At 42.3% G+C, this 23,507-nt stretch overlaps 1 protein-coding gene across 1 annotated transcript in view; it reads right to left on the reverse strand.

Moving 5' to 3' along the window:
* The window catches only part of usp43a (ubiquitin specific peptidase 43a), a 130,876-nt gene that overhangs the window by 83,434 nt on the left and 23,935 nt on the right, over window positions 1-23,507 (reverse strand). The window lies entirely within an intron of this gene.

Here is a 23,507-nt window from a genome sequence, read left to right on the forward strand (position 1 = left end):
GAATCAGCATTTTTGCTCCATAGAATTTACTTCTTCAATAAACTATGAGATGATCAAACATCAGACATGCAGATAAAGAGAGGAGGAGAAAGGAGAGAAGAAACAGACAAAGTGAGACTATTAAATCAACTGGGGAAAAAAAGATGATTCATAAAATGTTAGAGCAGGGAGGGGATGTCATCTGTCTGGGAGAATAAGAAAAGTTTAAATGGTAAACAGTCAACACAGACTGGAGTCATTGAAATATGTGAGATGTCAACCGTCCTCGCCTGCTGAATAAACTAAACGACTGTGATAGCCTGCATGCTGCGTCGGACTCAGCGGGAGGGCAGAGAGACTTCAAAGATAAATATAAGAATAAAAGAATGAAGGTGATGAATAAAAGATGGACAACTGTGACTCGAGGAAACAGAGCAACAGATTGATGAATCTTTATCTTGTATGGTTGCTATTGAAGCTGTCAGTGAACACGAGGTGGTAATGACTGATTTAACACACGGGCCAGACACACACGAGCAGTTCAGTCGAGGTCTGATGCTGCATGTAGTTAGGAAAAAGTGTTGATCTGTTGTCTGATAGTACAGACAAACATCCTGTACCGATTATGTTAGAACTACAGCACAGTTTAAGATCTTTTTAGCTGGAGCAACATTGGAGCAAAAATGCACCAGTAAGGTACGAATATGTGCACAGCAAAAACAGTTACATTTGTAGGATTCAGGCAGGTTAACAGGCATCCTCTCTGCAGAGTGATGGGCTACCACTACTACTTTTTTTACAACTTCTTTGGCACTTAACGTTGGCATTGGTTGTAAATTGTGCCCTGCAGACTTGTCTAAAGGCCCTGCACCCACACAGGTGTTTTCAATTACTCTGCCTAATTAGACCTCAGCTGCAGTTGAAAAATGATGTCCTAATGGCTTTTCCCAACCACTTTTCCTTGACCTCGATGGAAAACGTCATGAGGTCAAGGAAAGATGTGAAGGAGAATTCAGAAGGACTTAGGAAAAGACAACTGCGGTGTTAGGAGAATCCGACTGCACTTACGCTATAGGCTCTGAAGTGATGATGCGACGGTGGCGGGTGTTAGTGACGCAGGTCTGCTGTGGTGAAACTACAATGTTCAAAAGATGGACTACAAAAGGTGCTGCTTCCCTACGTGCATTGTTAAACAGCTCTTTCGGTGACAGGCTGCTTCACCCGAGGTGTGTGAAAGAGAGAACCGCAGGTCCTTCTGCTGCTGGAACACTTTACATCAACATATAATAAAGGATTATCTGACCTAACGTGGACAACCGGTGGAAAATATCACTTCCTTAACAAGGTATGAATCGAAATTAAAAAAAGAATCCGAAAAAAGATTCCTTTTGTTACTGGAAACGCAAAAATAACCGTTCTAATGTGTAACAAACTGAACTGAACTGGACTGCTTGGTGGAAACGTGCCAAAGGTTTCAGTTCCATCAATTGACCCAGTAAGACATTGCCAGTGACTGAACTATACTAGGACCCTACTGGGCAAACAAACATGTAGTAAACTACTAACAGTGATGTATTGAACCGCATCAACAGGAAGGAACACTGGGAATCTAAGCACTACTTGGTGGTATAACAAAACCAGGCGTACCTATAGAGAATCATTCTGTTTTTTTTAATCATATAAATTATAGGTAAATTCACAGAGATTTACTAGAGGGAAAAGTCTGAAACTTTAAGGTGTTTCGAGTCCTGGAAATGGTGTCCTAAAACAGATTACCTGGACGAACTCTTCCTCAGGGCAGAGATTAGCCTACTGCTATACTACTACTTTGGGATGTGAATGATGAACACTTTGTAACTGTTTATTCAGGATGATGTTTCAAACTTCTGAGAAATCATTAAGTGGTACACAGATACTAAATGGGGAATATAATATTCAGGCTCAAACTCTTGTATGGGACTCAAACATTAAGCAGCGAATCAAGTCATAGTCCATTGAGATACCGAGGTCTGGTCTCTCCACCTTCTCGAGGGAAATGAGACTTTCTGCGCCGGTCTCGCATCGTGTCTTCGGAAATAATGACAATCCAACTTTGATGAAGTTTTGCTATTGTTCAAACTAAATCCAATCACTGCTGCAGTCACTTCAAACAATGAGCTGCTTTTTGGCATCTTTGAAAACTTCTCCAAGGAAGGGCTCTTTACTAGAATATATAATGAGGCAAAAGCACAAAGCCAAAAAAAAAATTGTGTGTGACAATTTACTTTCAAACTCCACCTCAGCCCATCGCAAGACTTGGCCTTGTCTTAACTTTAATGTTTATCTCTACTAAGTGGATAAAAACACAACATAAAAGCTCATTATGCTTTAAATCACTGCAAAATGCAATAGTAATATCTCTATCTTTTGTTACCGAGAGAAACCACAAGACAAGATTTCCAATTAGTGCTACAGTGTCTGGCGAGGACACCGAGAGTCAACACAACGGAGTAGAAAACACAGATCAGCTACAAACAGCTGTTTGGGAGCAGTATTACCACATGCTCACACCTCAGCCATCTGCTCAAGAAATACTGCATATCCATCTTGACGTGGCTTTACGCTATCTGTAAGATAAAAGCAGAATTAAGGCGAGAAATAACCGAGTGATGTGTAAACAAAACAGAACTGTCTCGGAGCAGCACATCACTCGTAACGGACGGTTTAGGAGGCCTGTGTGAGCTATAGAGATTGGGAAAGGGATTCATCGGCACCTGGGGACCATGCCATGCAGCAGGGGCTATTTGAACTTTAATTTCCATTTTGCGCTGGTGAGTATCGGTTTCACTCAGAGTTGGGTGCCAGAATGAATAGTTATTATGCATACTTGAGATGCAGAGCTTCTGAATCTTGGATGGACTGTATATGATTTTGGGGTTGGATTCTTAAACTCTCTGGCAATCACATATGATCTTACAGCTCCACTGAGCCATATTTTCACTGAATCAAATAAGATTGCTCTCATTTTTCTCTGCGTGGATTTGTGAACATGTCACAGGAAAAAAAACACCACTCAAAATGTGTTATTTAAATAATAATAGTGTGTATTTCACATGTGTATACCATCGCTCATTAGTATATCACAAGCCGAGCTGTGACCGCCTCTCTTTCTCTCAATTTCACCCTCTTTTCTCCATCTCTTCCCTGGAGGACAATGGAGACCGATCCTCAGACCCTCAGAGACGGACTAGGTTACAAGCATCACCATGGAAACCCTGGCCTCATTCCCCCCAATCAACATATGAGAACAGGGAACTTTTTCATCAGTCACAGCGTGGCCTGAAAATAAAAAAAAAGGCTAATCAGCCATTCATGTTTGTCTGAAGTATCTGCCATACTGTCTCTCTGAAGCACCATGCCCAATGTGGATGAATGAGTACAAAAACTCAACTCAAGTATTCTAAAATGACTAGTATCTATTGTGCGAAATTCAAGTGAAGGATCACACTTGAATTTCTAGGTAAGATTCTAAGTACTGTGAGAACAACTATTCTCATGAAAGCACAAGGAAGAGAGCATGGCAGGTATTCAAGGGTTGCGGGCAAGTTTGCAGAGTTAATGGCGTTTGCACATTGAACAGCGTTTTCAAGATGTAAAATGAATAGTCGGATCTGAAATTGCTCTCATATTCTCCTTAAGATAACTGTTAAACCCTGCAGATGCACATGAGATACCACTGTAAAGTTCAATTTAGAATATGTCACTGATGGCATAATGTTTAACGGAGTACATGGTGTAGTAATTTCTGTTTCTACACACTGAAGATAGATTCCTCAACACCAGTAGGATTATACATGGTTTATTTTGATCACTTAAACCTGCAGTAGGCAGAATGCTTTTGGCATCATTGCCAAAAATTCCATAATAACCTTTCAGCATATTGTAATTCAAGTGTTCTGAGAGATAACTAGACTTCTGCACCTCCTCGTGGCTCTGTTTTCAGACTTTAAAAAATCGAGCCTGTGACGGGAGACTTTGACCAATCACAGGTCATTTCAGAGAGAGCGTTCCTATTGGCTGTGCTCCGACTGGTGGGCGGTGCTTGGTATTTCCTCAACTTGATCTCAACATGGCTGCCAGGCCACAAACTTTCTCATTTTAAAGCTAAACAATACACTACAAGATGTTTCTGAAAAAATGCAAATGCTAGAAATAGGCATTACAGTAACAGAATATATTGATTCATATTTGATTAGCGCTGCCTAGTTTGACCGTTTGATCGGAGTTCCCGAGTGATTGACAGCTGCTCAGAGACGGCAAGGCTCCAGCTCGGCTCTGATTGGTTGTCTCCCTTTGGTCTGTGAAATCTTGCAGATGCACTTAGGAGCACCGGAGGACACAGAGGCACATGATTTTTTTTTCAGATTAACTGTCTCATGCTCTCCTGTCAGGATATAGTGAATTTTCCTTTTAATCATATTTGGTCCAATTCTACACACTGCAGCTTCAAGTAATTGTAGATTAAAATAGGAATTTTGCAGTTCAGCAATACTGTAGCAACCCTATTGCAATCTTCCTCATACACACTTAATCTAGGTGAGGACAAAAAGTGCCTAGAAAGAAAGAAAGTTGCTTGTGATGGTGAAGAGAGGAATATGAGTAGGAGACAAAGACTGCCTTTGATACAGGTCATAAACCATTTAATGAAAACAGATAAACAGACAACTCCATTGTGCGAGAATTAGAGTTAGAGATAGTGATAGGAAGACAGAAACTGCAGGTGTATATCAACTATAAAGCGAGGAATCTTTGTCTGTGGGTATGTCTTTCGCATATCTCGAGAATCACTCATCTGATCGACTGATCCCATGGAGTGCTTTGTCGAATTTGGTGCAATTTGGCGCGACGACACATCTAATATTAATACACTTTGAATAAAAACAGCAGACAGCTCAGTTCACTGCTGCTGGATCCTGGATATAACCCGCTAATGCTGGATAACATTACAACCAAACTTTTCTTCACTTCTGCCACGGGCAGGCTCATCGACTGCAGATATACTAACATTATAGCCTACATTACATGGATGCTGGATAAAACGTTACAACCAGACTCTTCTTCACTTCCCTGGAGTCAACACAAGCAGACAGCCAACTGGAAGCAGAATCGAACCAGTGTATTTCACCAGTTTGACGTGAGTAAGCCGTAAGACTGTATTTCCCCGGTGTCAGACTTGATACTAACTTATAACACTAATAATGTTACCGCCAGCAAAATACCTCCGCTAATTAAATCCATGCTCTACTTTCTAGCAGCGGTGGTTATGTCAAAGCAGGAGACTAATTCGCCTATTTGGAAATTACCTCCGCTAAGTGTATTTCACCGATGTTTCTGACAGCGAGTAACCGCAACTTGTGTGTGTGTTCACACAGGCCAAGCATTCGCCCTGTGCACTAATATCTAAAAAAAGACACATACTGTATATGTTGAAGAAACAGAAGCAGATACACACAGTTAAAACACAGGGAGACACAGAGAGAGAGAGAAAGACTGTGCCTCTTTATTTAGCACCCAGGGAATAACGAATACCACCACAACGTTGTCCCAGCTCTGCTATCGTCTGCCAAAAATAGATGCGGGGGCCGGCCGCAGCATTAACAACTGAATACTAATATTCAGAAGCACTAAGCTGTTCAATTGTCACACTGGGTGTAATCCAAAAAAACTCTGAATGCTAACAGATCTAGGCCACATTCCACTGCCTCCTGTTGCTCGGGGACAAAATTACCGGCGGCATCTCCATGCCCCCGGCAGTGTAATTGATTTTTTTAAGATTTACTTATCGGCCCTGGTTTCAGAGCTCAGCATGCTCCAACTAAAAAAGATGCATTTGCCTTCTTCTCTTAATGACTGTAGTGTCAAACTGTAGATGAGCTGCTTTCAGAAAAAGGTACTAGAGCGATGAGTAGGTTCAGGGGGGTTATAAGAAGTGACAACTACATCAGGCAACTGAGGAAAAGCCTAGAAGAAACATTCAAGGGCTAAAAATAAAAGGCTCTTTTTCTGCTTTTCTTGCAGTCAGGGATAGTTCTATTTTGCTCATGCTTTTGTGTTAACAGCCTGTTTTATTTATTGTTTTTTGCCCAGACGGCCAGGTGTTGGTCGATTAAAGCACAAAGAAGTGATCTAATACAGGGTACGAGCCAAAAGCCTGGAGGTCTTGTAGCAATGGGTTCTGGGATTTGGACACACATGCCTTTGAGAATAACTGAATTATTTGTGATGAGCGTTGATGGTAACTTTAGTACACTAAGCCTGTTTCTATTATTACACCGACGCTCTAAAATGAACTACTTTTCAGCGTTGCCAGCGAAGCCATTCCCAGCATACTGAGCAAGTTTTCAGAGGTGTAAAAAGAGTTAAGGTCACATTGAAAAGAACATTGTGTCCTCCAACTCTTTTGTTCTCCCTTTCTGTTTGCTCGACGAGCGAGAGGTCAAACGGGTACATATCACCACCATCAGCAGAGCTCGGCATCATCGCATCAGAGGAGCAGCAAGGACTCCTGGGTATTGTGTATCAGTGAGAATGTTGCGCTTTCTGCACACACTCATGCGAAAGGCTCACCAGGGCAAACACACGCGCACGTGCACACAACACATAAACTTCAAGGACGCACAGTCACAACCACTGCATTGTCAAATTAGAGACAAGTCATGCTGCCGCTCCAGTCAGCCCTTCTATGTACTGGCGATGACGTAAGAAACAAGACCGCTTGTTCACACAGTTTATAATAATATATGATATCAGTGAAACCTAAAGGGTGTTTTTCCTCACATATCAAACGAAGCAGCGCCACAGTAACCTTTTACTATAGTGTTAATGTCCTTGTTACTGGCAATTAGTCAACATCACTCCACTGCTGGATCCCAGGGAACTCACCTGGTGGTGTGTGTGTGTGTGTGTTTGTGTGTGTGGGTGTGTAGTCAGCACTATATGCACACAGCTAAGCTAAAAACAAAGAGCAGATTGCTTCTCTGGTTGTCTTGGGATCCTGCGTAGCTGCATAATACCCATCTCCCCACCTGCAGCTTTCATATGTGCTGCTGTCTTCGTGCCTGTCTCTCCCTTCTGCACCACTACAGGACATCACAACATGCAAGATTTGGTAAAGCCACCGAGGCACTCTCACATCAGAGAAACTGTCAAAAAATGTAAGCAGTTCACTCTACAAGCAAAGATGCCAAATTTGTGGCATATACATTATCGCCCTGTTCAGACCTGGTATTAACATGCATCCTCAGTGATCGGATCTCTGAAGTGGAGAGCTCTAAGAACAGGTGTGAACATACTCAAGGCGCATTGAGGATGCGTTGAGATCCGATCAGTCAGACCACATTCAGAGGTGCCCTGGGCCACATATGGCCCCATTCTTTTAGCAGTGTGTACGCAAATGTGTCCCTTGGCCACATTAAGGACCGCCTACTCAACTGACGTCCCGCTGGAATCACCGGGGTCTCTGCGCTCCTCATGTGAATAGACAGGCAGACGCGAGCGCTTGTCTGCCTCGCGGCATGGAAAAGGCTTTTGTGCTCTACTGTACTCTGTCGGTACAACTGTATTTTATTAAAATACATCCTATCTATAGGCTGCATAATCTACAGACTATAAGTGATAATAACGGGGACTTCACTGTGAACTTTTCTCCTGCTCCTCAGAAACCTCACCTTTCTTTGGGACTCAATTTTGTGTGAACAGTGAAACATTTCTCCAGTGCAGCCACTGTAAATCTCTTTGGCCCAGTGCCTCTGGCAAAGGCCCTGCTTCCCTCCAGGGATCTTCACACTCCAATCCCTACATGAAAACATACGTTGTTATCAAAGCCCTGCTGATTCCCTATGGCACGCATTCATGTGAGACGTTACTGAGGCGCTCCTATGCAGCGTGCTGGGGAGTGAGTGGGAGTTTGGCTTGCTGTGTGTGGTTGTATATTTGAAGGTGTGTGTGTATGTATGTATGTGGGGGGTTGTAGCAAGCAAAAGAATCTGAAATCACTATAACAATGGGAAAGAGTGGGTGTTTGGTGTGTGTGCATGGGCGAGTTGTTATAGCTACAAAACATGAGAACAACCAACCAAGAGAAGCAGGTTGGCCTGGAGGTAGAGAGACTGACTAATGACCAAAAGGATGCAGATTACAACCACGGCACTAACACACCAAAAGCTCCAAAATAAAATCGCTCCAAATTAAATCCCTGTGATCATAATTATTATTCACAATCAGGAAACGAAATTAACTTTTTGCAATTTGAAACAGCAACCACTGAAGGCTTGAAAGGTGTCCCTAAATCTTTGTAGCTTTGTCTTTAATGGAGCAGAACGGCTGGGAACAGCTTGAATATAATAATAATAACAATAATAAGTTTATTAATATAGCACCTTTCAAGAGCAGATATCACAAAGTGCTTCACAACAAAAGACAAAATAGCAAGTAAAAGACAAAGATGAAATGTAGACATCAGGCTAAATCCAAGCTGGCTACAGCCTCCTTTCTCTGTGACGAAAGAAACGACAAACCTTTCACGTCTACGGCAGGTGAGTGTTTGCTAACTGAAGAGATAGACTTTGCCGGGAGTCTTATTTTAACATACTGTGTGCTTTCACTTGTTTACTTTTTCAGTCCTGTAGGCCTGCGTTCAAGCAGCAGCAGCTACAAAGTATGGGTTTCACTCTTGGTGTCAGTGAATTCATATTTTAAAGGAATATTTCACCCACAAAATGACCATTTGCATATGAGTGAGGTTTTTTGATTCTTCATTCACCATGGAGATGTGCAAAAAAAAATAAAGGTAACACAGAGGTGGTGAGTAATTGATACACAAATGATCATTTTGTGAGTGAAATATTCCTTTAACACTGACAAATTTCCTATTTCAATGTCAGCAGGAAAGTAGCACTTCTATACCACAACTGAAGTGACCCAAAGGCACTTCTGTAAAATGACAATAAGGAAATGTAATTTTGAATAATGCTACTGTGTCAGTGTGCTGAGCGAGTTCAGCTGCAGTTGGGCACAAAAACACCTCTTTTATTGAGACTAAAAATAATCTCTGAAAAATAAATGGCTGAGGGAAGACGCCGATTCAGTTATCGTCTCAAACCACATTTCTAATCAACTGGCTGGCTCAAGGGGCTTAACACATTCACCTTAGCTGCCAGCAACTGCTCTGAGTCATCCCTACACACACTCACACATACCCAAACATCACACAGACATGCACACACTATCATACATTAACTGTCATGGGCCTGCTCCCTTTCTGTTTCACTTTCTGTGCATTCAGACAGGCTCATAATAGTGCAGATTTCTCACAAAAAGACTATCACCGAACGGTCTCCGGCTCGTGGTCACGAAGCAAGAGTGACGCCGTTCGCTGAGGTGATGAAGCAAAACTGCGACAGCAGAGCATGACAGAAACTTGAATGGGTGGGGATGAATTTGAGATGCTGCCATGGTTCTTCTCCCAAATGTGTTTTCAACACAGTGAGACAAAGCGCTGGGATCCCAAAGTGCCAAATTCAGCCAGAGCTGTGATCCCGCAGTGCCAAATTCAGCCGGAGCTACCAGACATGTAATCTCAGGCAGCCATACCCCTCTGGCTCAAATGATGGAGGTCTGGAGAAATGTTCATGATAAAAAGCTGGGAAATGGAGTCCTGAGCCAAAAGCAGCAGTGACTGTGGTAGTTCTGAGGCTCAAAGACCAATGGATACGGCACCTATCCTGCCACATTTCTATATTAGATAAGACCATAAACCATAAAACATTTTTTCTAAGAGAGCTGATTGGTTTGAACAGTTTCACCTACATGTCCTCAAGTTTCCTCAACAAGTGAGGAAAGCAAGCCAACGAGTAAAGTCAAGAGGAAAAACACAAAAGGCTCTTCTCATTTTTCATCTTTATCTCAACTGATCATTCCAATACACGGATATTTTCACAGCGACATGGTCATCTGGAATGAAGCTAAGTGGTGAGTGAGAGTGGTGTGAAAATGTTCGGCAAATGCCGAGAGTTATTTCCTGTCTCGCGAGCGCAGAACGTACATGGTAGTTGGCCGTCAGCTGTCGTCTTTGCGGTGTGTTCGAGTGCAACTTTTTGCCTGAGACAAAGGCGACGAGAGGCGACTCAACGGTCGTCCTTCGTTGCCGCTAGTTCTTTGATGTCAGGTTAGTGTGTCTGGGCCTTTATACATAGCAACAGTCTTCTATAAAGAAATACCATACTGTAGAACAGCATGATTTACCAATCAGAGTATAAAGTGTATATGTGTACGTATTGCCGTAAAGCTCAGACTTCTGAAAATTACAACTGGTATCTGAAAAGCATTCGCAAAAATCAGAACACCAACTTCTCACATTAAACAGACTTTCTAACAGCCCTGAATGCACCATGGACTTTTCCATACCAGGAACTACACTTTTACTCGACTTTTAAAATCAAATTCAGGAAATGAACATATTCAAAATGCAAGAATAAAGAAATATAGAATAAACGGAGGAAGGGTACTAAGTAAAAACTAAATATAGCAGGAGGACCTGGCACAAGACCATCACACCAATACTGTAATAAATGATTCACTTCTGCGTCTGCCTAAGTGAAAACCTAGATGCTTTGTGTTGTGTCTGTAATTAGTACGGTGCTTGCTTAAAGTACTTCCATTCAGCTAACGTTACCATGTCACAAGGTCACCCGACAGCATCATCTCAAATAAACAGCTTTAATAGCAAACACTCACAACCACATTTTAATAATTGTATAATTAATTGACTGGACTGTACGACATGTCTGGTTTCTCTCCTCTGTTCACCTTTGTTTGACTGTGTTGATGAGTTAAGTGTGCAGTTACTGTCTTATTAAGCTTGTTTGTCTTTGTGTGTGTGTGTGTATATTTGAGTGTGTTCGGCGCCGAAGTAGCCCACACTTTAGCTGCTGCTTTCAGCTTGATGTTTTCGGTCTCCTGCAGGAAGAGATGACGTCTCCCACTGTGCGTGAGAATTAGGCGAGCCAATGTTGACATAGCTGTTGGCTGCTTCAGGAGATACTCAGATCCACTCTTGTCTTTCAGAGAGTGCCTGCCACCAGAGCATTTGAATGGCACTCATATTATCAGCACAGGCCAGGTTTTAATACAAGCGAGCATGTGTGTGTGTGTGTGTGTGTGAGTGTGTGAGTGTGTCTAACACCTGAGTTTGTCAACACCATGTGAGGACTGGAGATTTGTTCATTTCAGCTCACTTTCTAATTAAACAGCTTCTAATAGCACATAAAGCTGTGCTAAAGACCCTAATCGTCTCTCCTGAAATTAACAGTGTGGAAAGGCGGCATGGCGGAGGTTGAACGAGGTCAACGAGACGAGATGGAGGAAGAGAGAGAGAGAGAAGAAATACACAGAGGACAGATAAGAGAGGAGGACACATTGTTAAAGGCAGAGATAACAAGAGAATTCAAAGGCCACAGTGTGACAGCAGGATGTTAAGAAAAATGTGTGTAACAAGCAGTGTTTGTTTAATTACTTAACAAGACTAAAAGTCTATAGCCATGCTAGTCACCCCGTGAGGCTGTTATACTGATGGGGCCTGGTGATGGCACCAGAGGACTCATCTTGTCAGGCTCAGCTACAAGTTAGCTCTGAAACCGTCAGCTTCAGCTGTGCAACTTCAGGCTCATCTTAAAAATATGGAGATGCAAGTCATAATTGCCACTGCAATGTTGACAGTGTTTATAATATCAAAACTAGTAATTAGAGTAACTTCAAGAATGATGCCTACGAACAGCTAAGGCTAATAAAGTGCAGCTTAGGCTGATGAAGGCTGAGCCAAATCTAACAGAGCTGAGCCTGACAAATGAGTCCTAAAACAACCATTGTAGAGCTGCAACGATTAATCTATTAATCAATTAGTTCTCAACTATTAAATTAATCAGCAACTATTTTGCAAATTGATTAATCGGTTTGAGTCAATTGTTAAGAAAGAAAAGTTCAAAATACTCTGATTCCAGCTTCTTAAATGTGAATATTTTCTGGTTTCTTTACTCCTCTACGACAGTTAACTGAATATCTTTGAGTTGTGGACAAAACAAGACATTTGAGGATGTCACCTTGGGCTTTGGGAAACACTGATCGACATTTTTCACCATTTTCTGACATTTTATAGACCAAAGAACTAATCGATTAATCAAGAAAATAATTAACAGATTAATTGATAATGGAAATTATTTTTAGTTGCAGCCCTAGACCATTGTAGAAAAAAAATTAAACTGAGCGCTTTATAACTTCAACAACATAACAAAGTAAGAAAATAGTTATGGCTGCAATTAACAATTTCCCAGATCCCCAAGATAACATCTTAATATTAAGTTTTCTGTTGGATTAACGCTTGAAAATACAATTATATTCAATTTATAATGATATAAGAGAGAAAAGCAGTAAATTCTCACATGTGAAGACGTAAAGGTTTGACGTTGGTGCTTTATAAATAACTAATTCTGTAAATAACTTGGATGGACTACTAATCGATTAATTGACAAGTCATTTCAGCCCTAAAAACAGCCATTGCTTATTCTTAGTAAAACTAGTGAGCTAGTCACAATTTGCTGTTGCATTTAGCTTAAAGTGTGAACAGAAAACTCCAGTATCATGTTTTAATTTTCAGAAAGAGCGATGCAAAAAAACTATTGAAACAGATCCACCAAACACTGAAGTCAGGCGGGACTTTGGCTCTCTCTATTAGAACAGAGGACGGACAGAAAGAAAGTGGGAGAAGAGAGAGATAGGAAAGGGTGAGACACGGTCAGAGCGACATCGGGACTGACTCATAGAGAGAGAGGAGGGGGCACGCAGCGGTCCAGAGAAAGGGAGGAATGAAAGAAACGCTGTTCGCGCAAAATAAAGCGGCTGACTCACCCCTATTCTTTCAGCTCCGGACGGCTGCCGCTAATTCGGCCTATTCAAAGCTGGCTTACGGTAACAAGGCAGTCTGGGAGATAGCCCTGGAAACCGCAGGCATTTTTACTCCCCCCTCTTCCACCTCTCATCCTCTGCTCATAACCCCTTCTCCACTGTCACTTCCCCTGTCATAAAGCTCTGCTTGGTGCATTAACTCGGACTCTAACAGCGTCAAAAACAAAAGTGTGTCCAAGCCAGCATGTGCCCCTTTTGTTCATTGATATTGATTTATTGCACTAGTTGTGAAGACCAAGAGAAAATAGCTTCACTGTAACTTTCTGTGATCTTGGGCCTATCCCTATCTGAAGAGCACTGCATGTACCCACTCCATTTCATGTGGCGCCGAGTGCAGCCAGACCCGCCACTCTCTGGCCGTTACTATGGAGATGCCAGTCGGCCCAAAACAAAGGCAGAACAGAAAATAAGCAGCCTCAGACAAGAGCCCCTGGCAAAGCTCTGACAGCCAAATCTGGCTTGGCAGTAGAGGCTCGAGCCATCTCTCTCTCTCTCTTTCTCTTTCTATCTCTGCGTCTCTCTCTCTCTCTCTCTCTCTCTCTCTCTCTGTGTCTCTCATCTGCACACTGGAAGAGCAAATATTGATTTTGAGGAATAAACAAATTGACATGACTTATCGAGATGAAGGGGAAGGAATTAATTAGTCTCTAAAGAGGATGGGTGTTTGCACTCGATCGCTTTGAGAGGAGTTGAGCTTTGAGGTGACCGGTGGAGCCGAAGCCTCTGGTCCTAACAGAGAAGAAGGAAGCAGCGTTGTTGATCTGTACTTCTGGCATTCTGGGAAAGACAGGGAGAGATCTCACACCAAAAGGACAAGCTGAGAACTTTAAACTGAAATGTGATCACTCATAAGACTGGTTAATGTCCTCATAAACTCTTGCTACACTGGAAATCCCCACAATTCATAACACACTTCAGTGGAGGAATCAGGTCTGGCTTTGGTTGATTTAAGAGACACATTTCAACTGAGGCCACTAAAAGCTAGAGTGAGGAGTCTGCTGTTATCTGGTAATCTCAATACTAGGGATGTGACGGTGAGGACATTTTCCCACTGGTTAATAAACTTATGACAACACCGGTATTACTGATTACACCGGACATTTTACAAGAAAAGACGGCGCTCAACATATATAGAGCGCTTACTTCTATCTTTACCTTTGGATGGCTGTGTTTGCCTCTCCGGTCAAGCTTTCGCTGAGAGGCTGCAGGTTTCCACCTAGAGCCTGTGCACACCGACTGTGACCGCTCCGTCTTCCGCACGGCGATTGCCTCATTAACGTTATGGTTCCCTTATAGCATTGGGTTTAAATCTGAAGTATTACCAAATAGGCACTTTTGCTTTTCGCTTCGACACCAAATCCTCCGCCATCGTCTTGTCTGCCAACTCTCTCTCGTCCCGTGTGTGTGAAATCTGACTCCTGCTACTCTGAGCTGAGACTCCATACGGAGCTGATACTTTCGCTTTCAGATTGTAACGTCCGTTGTCCGACTATGTTTTGATAACACGCCGCTGATACGCCAAAATGAACTAAATGGGTTTTATTTCTATTAAAAAAAGCAAAACGACGGTGGGGGCGGTGGGCAAGTAATGGAATCGCCGTGTGCCCGACCACAATGTAACACCGGTAACACCGACTACTGTGGCAAGTCTACTCAATACAAAGGCTGAACGATGCGATTGAAAAAAATATTACAAAGAATATTTTTTATATATATAAATTATATCCTGATATGACAGATGTATGCAATTTTCTATAAAATTGATGTTAAATGCAATGAACATATAAAATACATATAAAAAATAAATAGTATGACAAATATGAATATGATACTGAAAGTCAATAAACAGTAATATTTACTTTTTGCTCTAAACTTTAAGATAAGACTTGGAACAAACAAAAACGCCCAGAAATGTGATATTTCATGTCTCTCTGTGTCTCACAAAGACACTATTAAAGCCTTAGTTGGTCCCTCTGAGGTGTTTTTTTTTTTTTAAATTACCACTTAAAAACACTCTGTGAATTGTCCGTAGAGACATTTGTGTAAGTAATAATTCTGCTTTACTGTTTAAAGGGCTTCTATTTAGAGCCGCAAGGTCCGTGTCTGTCTTTTGAAACCCTTTATCCTTCTGCGAAATCTGCCACACTGGCACATTAACACTTAAGCAACACAAATACACCCACGCGGAGTCGACCGCAATCTGAAGTCACACTGCAAACAAGCTGATTAATCTGAAACACTAAGAGACTAAAATATCTACATTTCCTTAGACTTGTAAAAACAATGTACCATGTGAGGTCATTATTGTTTTTCTTCCAAATACAAGCAGCTTTTCTTTTTTTTTTTAACTATTGTTCACTTTTATGACTGAATGTGAAACTAAATAACTTGAGTGAGATCTAAATACTTTCTTTTCAGTTCAGGCCCCTGCAGAGGACAATGATGAACAATGTAGAACAGGTGAGAGGAACAGGTCAGACTGCTCTGCAGCTACCAGTCATGTTCTACAGGCGATGTCTCCAGGAAGACACAACCATATTAGGAGGAAAAGCTTGTAAAGGAGGGTGTGGTGGAGGAGGTTACGCAACAATGAACCTGCAGGACAGACTCTGTTTACTTGAATAAGACCAACTAAAAGCATGTCCATAACTCCCTTTCAGTTTCTACCAGCAGGACCGGTTCTCAACACCAAACGCTGGTCACACAGAGGACAGACGATAATGAGTGTGAAAAGCGTTAAAGAAATCCCTCTGAGGATGTGAGGTAGATTGGTTATTTTCCTCACGGCCTGTCAGACGTACTCCAAGGTGACAATGTGAGCAACGAATAGCCAACAGGTGTCTTTTATCTCCACATTAATTACTGCAAAAAAAAAAAAAACACACGTGAGATCTAATACCTCTGAATCTACAGAGCTACTTTTACACCTTACGTCCAATCACCTTATCAGAAATCCTGCTGTGTAATTTAAAACAGCCAACAGTGATTATAACAAAGCAGATGAATGTGGGCTGCAGTTCAGGAAATAACTTCAATAACTGCCCACTCAAAAACTGGGACAGGTACGATTTTACTTATCACCATGTTTACTCGTACACCTGTGAATATACAGAAACCAGACCAACCAAATAATAGATGACCTTCTGTCACAGGAAAGTGTGTTGTTACTGTAAACGTTAAGGGTTTAAGAAAATATCGATACACTTGAGTATCACAATATTATGTTGCAGATTACAGATTACACAAAAGGTTGTGCGATGATGTTGGATGTTACAGTGACTGTGATAAATGCAAATGCAGATCCCACTGTTCTGAATGCATAAAAAAGTAAACTTTTTTTACTCAGATTGTATGCATTTCACATGCGAATCACAATATATTGCCTTGCTTACAGTATGGCAATGTATTGCAATTAGGACGGCCTATCGATGAAATATTTAATTGCGATTAATCTCATGATTGTCCAGGATTAATTGCAAATTAATCACACATTTTTTATGTTCAAAATGTACCTTAGTATTTAATACTCTTATCAACATGACAGTGGGCAAATATGCTGCTTTATGCAAATGTTTGTATATATATTTATTATTGGAAATCAATTAACAAAACAAATCAATGACAAATATTGTCCAGAAACCCTCACAGGTACTGCATTTAGCATAACAAATATGCTCAAATCATAACATGGCAAACTGCAGCCTAACAGGCAACAACAGCTGTCAGTGTGTCAGTGTGCTGACTTGACTATGACTTGCCACAAACTGCATGTGATTATCATAAAGTGGGCATGTCTGTAAAGGGGAGACTCGTGGGTACCCATAGAACCCATTTTCATTCACATATCTTGAGGTCAATGGACTCCTAAAAACCACAGGTTGCATTATAGCGTTAAAGAAATTAGTGGTGTTAAAACAAATTTGCGTTAATGCGTTAAACATATAGTTTTTTTCCCCTAAATTATACAATATAATTATACATATATATTATCAAGGAGGGTGAAAAGAGGAGATGTCATGCGTCATCAACGCGTCATATCTTTGGCGTGCAACACATGCGCAGTAAAATCTGATCTGCACTCGCCGAAATTGAGCCAATAGCAACGCGTGACCGCAGCTCCAGTTAAACTGCACATGTGTTATACCCCAGAGCTCAAAACCGTGTCCTAGCCTCTTTCAATAGGCCTTGATATATTATATAATGCACAATTACTTTTACAAGATAAGTTTCCTCCAGTGTCAAGAACAAATTACTTCCAGTCTTAAAATGATGCTTAAATACATTACATTAAAGGATAAGGCTTTTAATATTCTATCTTTTTTTTTTACTGTTAACAAATCCAACGAAGCAACCAAAACCAACTATGAATTGATTCTACTAACAAGTATCACAGCAGGTTTATTCATCCGTGCCATAGAGCTCCATTGTGGCCCAAAAGGAGTGATAGTGATATTCTGTTTTCCCAGGGCCTCTTAAAGTCAGAGAATTTACTTTCACCTCTTTAAATACAGTCCTAATAAAAAGGATATGGAATTACAGAATGTGAAGGTCATCAAATTCAACATTTGTGCAGAGCTCTTTCTGAAAGGATTCCTATTTTATGCTCAGAAGGTAAGAGCTGAATCCTGCAGCATTTATAGTCTAACTTCCATTAACTTCCCGTAGTCCTCAATTCACCCTAATCTTCATTAGAGGAACCTCTCTACCAACTCCCCTCCACTCTTTCTCCACTTTCCTCTCAGTCGGACTTTCACTTTCATTCCCTCTCTCTCTCTCTTTCTCTCGCTCGGCATAGACAGAAGTTTATCTTTCAGATGTTCTTGAACTATTTAAAGAAGGACATCCTTTGAAACATTAATGTATTTAATTAAATGTTTCCAAAGAAATGTCCTGAATATTTCATTCGCGTAGTACGATCCATTAAAAGCCTTTTACACTGAACGTCCACCTGCTTGTTGGTGCTGGTGGCAGTGTCTGTGATGCCCACCTTAAGCTACTGTACTTCAGTCAACTGGATCCTTGTGTGTGTGTGTGTGTGTTTGTGTGTACTGGCAGGCGAGCTGGAAGAAGTATAGAGAAACGGGAAAAACACACTCCTGACCTAAAAGAGGATCACTGCTTGGTAAAATGGGAAGCTAAGATGGAAGAAAGAGAGAGCATGCGAGGGCATCTCTGTCTGCTCTTGTCAAACATGCAAGAGAGGGTTTTAAAAGCTCGTCCCGAAAACTCTTCCATCCGCTGTCACACGCGAACGCACGCACACATGGAGAGGACACCAGTAGGACGTGAAAGGAAGTGCAGAGGACAGGAGAGGTGGTCAGTAGATAGGATGCACCCGCAGCCATCTCCTGAGCATGAATCAATCGCCGCGCTAATGTTGCTGCCACTTACAAATCTCCTCTGTGTCTCTCTGTCTCTGTGTTCAACTGTTTGGCCCCCCAGAGAGGACACGTTTAATATTTCATAACCTCCCGCAGCGTGGCATTTCAGCCACAGCGCTCCTCTGGAGGGCTGCTCCATAGCCGGGTGAGGGGTCCCTACTTCAGATCCCTCTGCTCGCAAAAATCTGGATACTCTGGTTTCTACTTGTTTCTCGGTGACTTAGTTCTCTGCACAGAAATGTTATGCATGGTTTCTGTGTTTTCTACTGCAGCGCCAAACAGGTCTATCCAGATTTTGAGCAGTCGTTTGCATGAGGGTCAACACCGTTTTCACTGGAGATGTTTTGTTAAGCTGATTGGTGGTTTCAATTTGAATTCAAGTTAAAGTTAAAGCCATGGATATAATATTTATAGCTGATACTAAAGCTGATAAGTGCATTTTGGGATTGTGGAGAACAGTAAGAATCAGGACAGTTTTATGGATAAGGAGGCTGGGACTCCTCTGGCAGTAAAAGCTGCAGGGCTCGAGCTTAAGGACGTCCCAGGGGGGGAAAAAAATGTGATCGGGAAAGATGAAAATTAATTTCGGGATGAATTTGGTACGAGAGTTGAAGGAAAAATAGCCGCTACATTCGAATAAACGGCGATGACGATGACTGCACGTTTTGTGTAGCGCACCGTTATACTTAATACTTCGTACGGGTTTCTCCTCGCGGCAAACCGACATTCTCAAAGCTCCACAAAGTTCTCCATTTTCTCCAGCCATCTGTGTCCGAGTACTTGGAAAAATTTGGATGTGCACAGACCAATCCTGCCGCAAGGAACACCCGTGAAGGGCTGTGTCTGATGGCGTGACGTCACTTTGGCCGTGCAGACACTTGCGGATGCAGCAAGCATAAATCAGGCATTGGGAAAGAAGTGAGGTTATCAGACCTCTGTAGCAGCTCCTCATCTCTACTTGAGGCTAACAGCTCAAAGCTACATTAGTCGCTACTAGCGTAACCCTCCCTAATCTTCGACCAAACTGTTGGCGGTCGAATTGCATTGTTGGTAATGTAGTTTTGACAAGGAAGAAGAATCCATGGAAAAGACGATATCTCTGGTTCTGCTGCATCGATTTTGATCCTTGGACGTGTTTCCACGCTTACATCTGCTGCAAAAACGTAACCTGTGTTGTGGTTTGGCCGTGAGAGGATAGAAGCAGGAATTGTCAAGTTACTATTGCGTCTCCCTGATGCCTCAGAAAACACCCGTTTGGAAGAGATACTGGTGCTCAAACACTTGGTGTAGAAACCCTCGAATACAGGCTTCTCTGGCTTTATATCTCTGCAGGATCTGGCTTCTCATCTCCAAGCAACCTGTCACAGAAAATCCCAACTTCCCCCTAACTACTCTCAGAAATGAATATAATAATGTCCTCTGGCCTTTTATTCCTTCCTAACTTCCTTTCTGGGTACTTCTCCTTGTTATCAGTATTGTAACTGATGCTTCTCAAGTGAGATCGTGGGGGAGTGCATTTATGCACTAGATGTGCACTCGCATACCAAAAGACAGCCAACCTCCTTCGCCCTCCCTCGTACTCTGTCACCCCTGTGTCTTTCTTTCAATTTGCCTCATTGAATGTTCTAAAGAGATGAGACAATGAAGCAGAGAGAAGTTTGGATACTTAAATCAAGGTTAAACAGTGGCAGGGGTGTCTCAATTCCCAAGTTTCCAAGAAAGCAGGAGCTTTTTTGTAAAGGCAGTGTGTAGCGGGAATCACCAGAGGCCTCACAATATGACATTATCACGATATGTTGCAATATGCTGAGTATTGCGATAAGATATATTGCAATATATTAGCTTTTTTTCAACTGCGAATTGTCAATTATGACGTCAACATCTATTTTATCTAATAAGATACAGTTTTCACTCTGTTCATCTCAGAGTTTTCGTTCACATATCTTGAGGTCAGAGGTCAAGGGACCCCTTTGAAAATGGCCATGCCAGTTTTTCCTCTCCAAAATGTAGCATAACTTTTTAGCGATATTAAGCATTCTTCCCGACAAGCGAACATGACATGGTTGGTACCATCAATTCCTTAGGTTTTCTAGTTTCGTATGATACTGGTATCTTCACTCTAGCTTTACGACCGGTACAACCTCTAGAAGACAGAATAGCGGCCGGGCCAGCCGGCGGGCAATCGGATTGTTAGGAGGTTATTAGTGTAGGGACCTCACAAGACAAAGAGCCTTGGCCTACATGGGAAACCAGAAGCCTGATCACAGCAGGGGACCCAACGGTCAAGCTCATGAAATCTCGCGTCTTCACGCGAGATCTCAGTTGAATCCAAACGGGAGCAGCCCCATTGGATGAGGCTAACAGGAAACGTGGGCTCTTTTCCGGGGAAACGCCCACTATCTCAAGAGATAAAAGCACGCTACCTGAGTAGCTCGCCCTCTTCTCCCCTTTCCTTTTTCCACTGCAAACCCAACACGCTACCCAACGCTTCAGCGTTCACCTAAGACCGAGCCACATTTTCTGACCTCGCTGGACGAGTTAAGATAATGTTGTGTCCATCAGACTTTGATCCACATCCCTGCAGAAGGAAGACTACAGCCCGGCTTCACCAAGGAAGCCGAGGACAACCGCTCTTCATCAAAGGAAACGAGCGCACCGCCTTTCCTTCATTTCTGGCTGCTTTCCCCTCCGCTGCCACACGGAGGTCCAGCCTGCCGTTCAGCAGCTGACGAGCTCCATAACGGCCCGTTATTGTCCGAGCCAGCACGAAGCCGCCGGACCAATTAACGAAGATCCACACCACTATCGCTCCGAAGAAGCGATTCCAGTAAGAGGCTTGTGTCTGGGCAGAGACTAGTGAGATTGTATATTCCAATAAGTTAATAACTATTGTTGATTTATACTGAACGTACGGACCGCCGAGTCCGTCTGTTTGCTTTGTTTATTTAACTTGCTTTGCTTTGCTTTGCTTTGCTTTGCTTGTTTATGTTGCTTTGTTTACTATTGCTGACTGTCTGATTACTGTGTGCTCCTTGTGTTAGCTCCTGCTAAACGTGAAGATCTGTAGCTGTAGTTTATTATTAAAAGACCAGTGCACGGCTGACTAACGTGAGTTTGCCTGCCGAGCATCTGAGTGATAATAACCCAGCTAGTACATCTCTCGTGCGGCAGTTAGGATTCCTGCTGCTGCGGTGTTTACTGTTTTGACTGTGATACTGTTTCAAGGCGCTCCGCCTTTCTTTCCCTCCACTTCTACCACATACAAACATACACTTTGCCGACACGCGGGATCCCCGTCCCGTTCGTACCAGTCGGTAATTTCCGTGGCGCTACCGCCACCAGAGCAACTCCTCCCTCGTGACGGTGACGCCGCCTCGGGGTTTCCCTTGCTCCTCCCACACACGCACACACGTAGATACGCCTCCTCACGTTCTTACCTTACTGATCACGCGGGACTTTCACATCCGTTTGGGCGTGATCTGTAACGTTCGAGCAACCCCTCCCTCGCGTGACGTCACCACGTCCACCGCGGGTGTCCTTTGCTCCTCCCTACACCACACACACACATAGACACGCCTCCTCACATAGGCTCACCTCATTACCTTACAGGTCACGTGGGAGTCACACCCCGTTTGTGCGTGATCTGTACGTTCGAGCAAACCCCCCCCCTCGTGTGACGTAACCACTTGCGTGGTGACGTCCACTTAGGGTGTCCTTTGCTCCTCCCACACCACATATACACATTTGCATTCACACACACACATCTCTCTCTCTTACACACACATCTCCCTCTCTCCCGCACACACCTTTCCTTTTGCCTTTGTGTTTTGTTTAATTCTAGTTTAGTGCTTAGAGCTGCATTGTAGAATGTCCGTTTGTTTATTAAAAGTGTTGTTAATTAGTAATTACTGCTGTAATAACTGTTGATTTAGATTAATGTTGTTAGAGTGTTTATTGTTGATTAAGATCACTGTATTTAAATAAATGGTCTTATTTTAATTAGCAGTTGTCTGTGTTTTATTGTGCATTCATATTGTAATAACGGCTGGTTATGAGAGTCAGTGCTCGGATTCACCCTTCACCGTTCATCTCCTAAGTGTAAAGTAGTGCTTAAATACTGGCATTTGGAGTGAACAATCCCCCTATGAGACTGGATTAACGTTTTGGTTATTGGTCCCTGATTCCAGGGTGGTGCCCCGTTCATTATTAATGTTGATTAATAATTCTTATTAATAATAATAATTCTATGAATATTATTTATTAAATTAGCTAATAACCAAACCTGTTCCATTTGTAAATCCCCTACATTAGTTTATATAATAAAAGATCCATACTTGACATCCGTGTATCTATATAATATTGCCACGCAAAATATTGCGATACTATGCCGTAGATTTTTTTTTCCCACCCTTAGTCTGTAGATGACATTTATTCAGGTGACACAGAGGAATACCAAAGAGCTGGGCAACTTTCACACAGCAGCACTAATGCTACCAATGAATCCAAATTTAATTTCTCCAGAAATCTAACAGAGTTGCAGGAGAGGAGGAGTGACAGGCGATGAGAAGGCCTACTCAGTCATTCAACCCTCACTAGCAGATAGATCCGAGACATTACGTCAAGAAAGAGGCTTAAAAAAAAGACATTTGAACAGGCTGAATTATGGATGAACCTGTGGCAAGAAAAGAGGAGGCAGAAATATATGTTGAGAAATATTTCAAAAAAGTTTCTTTCTCCCCCCTCCTGTGTAAATCCTATTAGATAGGAAAGGATAGCACAGGGGGATTAGCTGACCCCGTCCACTCACTGTCCAGACTGCTTCACACTGATAAAATATAGAAACGCTCAGAATCACTCCTAAAATTGATGTTGTACGTCTTACTTACGTTTGTAAGTCATGTAATAACTGCTGAAATGACGTCGGTGTTGTGAAGGCCTTCCCTAGTCAACCGAAGCCATCACAGCAACAACAAGTTTTAAGACTTAATTTCTATCATCAAACATTTCCCCCCTTTTCTGCAACAGTGACCTTCTTTGATAAATGCATCAAAAGGAAAGACTCGCCACAAACAAAACACTCTTGGACGTCTCCTTCAGGAAATCTCGCTCTCCCTCTTTGTTCTCCCTCTCTGTCAGGAGGAATTTGCGGCA

Source organism: Sebastes fasciatus, chromosome 3 (genome assembly GCF_043250625.1).
Source record: "Sebastes fasciatus isolate fSebFas1 chromosome 3, fSebFas1.pri, whole genome shotgun sequence".
NCBI lineage: Eukaryota > Metazoa > Chordata > Actinopteri > Perciformes > Sebastidae > Sebastes > Sebastes fasciatus.